We start from the raw sequence: 1,632 nt of genomic DNA, 5'->3' as shown, positions 1-1,632 counted from the left end.
GCAGGTAAAGTGCTAAGTACAATTTCTGAAGCCTGTATTGAGTAAATGCTCAATACATGTTAGCTGTGATTGCCTGTATTACACTGAGCCATGCCTCCCCTTGACAGGGCACAATCAAGTATACTTGGGACAAAACTGCCATCCCTGGGCCAGCCTGCTGATCAGCAGCTAGTGATGGACAACATCACGGAGGCGTCTTCTGAGCCTAAGTGTTGATGCTTAGAGTGAAGGAAGTGACTCTTCAACAGTGACCAAAAACAAATAGAAGCTGTAGCTATAGCCCATAGCTGTAGCTATGTTCCCCCATACTGAGGGGGAACAGTATGTGGAGGCCGCTGGTCACAAACGGCCTTTTTAGTGGTGGTCACACTCATAAATAGCCCTGCTGTCAGCAGGGAAATTTCTGAGTGCAGAGAGGGAGAGAATAGAGCCCGCTGGTTTGAGCTGGAGTAGGACAGTTCCTGGATGCTCTGGCCTCCTCTCTCTGCAAGCAGAGTGTGCGGTGTGAGACTGAGAACAAAGCGCTCCCACACTGGCCTCCGCCCAGCTGCCACTGTACCTCTCCCACCCTCACTCCCAGGAGCCACGCTTAGCAGTGCAGCCCACATCCTGCGCTGCTTAACCACAGCCCGCCTCTGGCTGCAGGCGGCTGCCTTAGGGTGGGGGTGTGCCTGCTTGAGACACCTCCCTCCTTCACTTCCCCAGCCCTGGCTCCGCAGCTTTTCCTGGCAGCTTGTGGAAATCTGTGTCCCATCCCCAAGCCGGGCTTCCACCGCTACTGTCTTCTTCCGTAACTTCATCTGTTTTTCAAGGCCTGTTTCTGTCTTGCCCATTTTCTACCAAACACTCCATCAGTCATTCTCTGCTACCTTTGATGTCTTCCTCCGAGAGAAGTTGGTGAAACTTTCTTTCTTTCTCTCCCTCCCATCCTCTTTCTTTCTTCCCTTCCTCAATCCGTCCCTTCTTTCCCTTTCCTTTTATTTTTCTTTCTCTCTTTTTCTTTTCTCTCCCCTCCCTCTACTCTTTCTTTCTTTTTTCTTTTTTTCTTTGTTTTTGAGATGGAGTCTCGCTCTGTCGCCCAGGCTGGAGTGCAGTGGTGTGATCTCAGCTCACTCCTGGGTTCACGCCATTCTCCTGCCTCAGCCTCCCGAGCAGCTGAGACCACAGGCACCCGCCACCACGCCCGGCTAATTTTTTGAATTTTTAGTAGAGATGGGGTTTCACCGTGTTAGCCAGGATGAGGATGGTCTCAGTCTCCTGATCTCGTGATCCGCCCGCCTCGGCCTCCCAAAATGCTGGGATTACAGGCGTGAGCCACAGCACCCGGGTTTTTTTTCTTTTTTCTTATTCCCTTATGCCCTCTCTAAAGAGAGCTTCAGGTAATGGCCCTATCAGCTGTGGAAACAGAGAGTGTTTGCCTCTGGGGTCATAGCTGAGAATTTAGTCAAAGGTAGTGAGAACCTGAATGGTCTTGGGAATTAAGGCAGCCTCTCAGGGCTTCTCAGAAAAGAGGGACAGCAACTCTTTCAGCCAAATACAATTTATTTTTTCTCTCTCAGCTGAGAGGAGCCGAGCACATTTAGGGAGATGCAAATGACCATCCAGTGGCCTACAGCGGAGACGAGGAGGGGG

This window comes from Mandrillus leucophaeus, unplaced genomic scaffold (assembly GCF_000951045.1).
Source record: "Mandrillus leucophaeus isolate KB7577 unplaced genomic scaffold, Mleu.le_1.0 Scaffold71, whole genome shotgun sequence".
In the NCBI taxonomy this organism is placed as follows: domain Eukaryota; kingdom Metazoa; phylum Chordata; class Mammalia; order Primates; family Cercopithecidae; genus Mandrillus; species Mandrillus leucophaeus.
The sequence above is the reverse complement of the archived record's forward strand: the minus strand, read 5'-3'. Positions refer to the sequence as shown.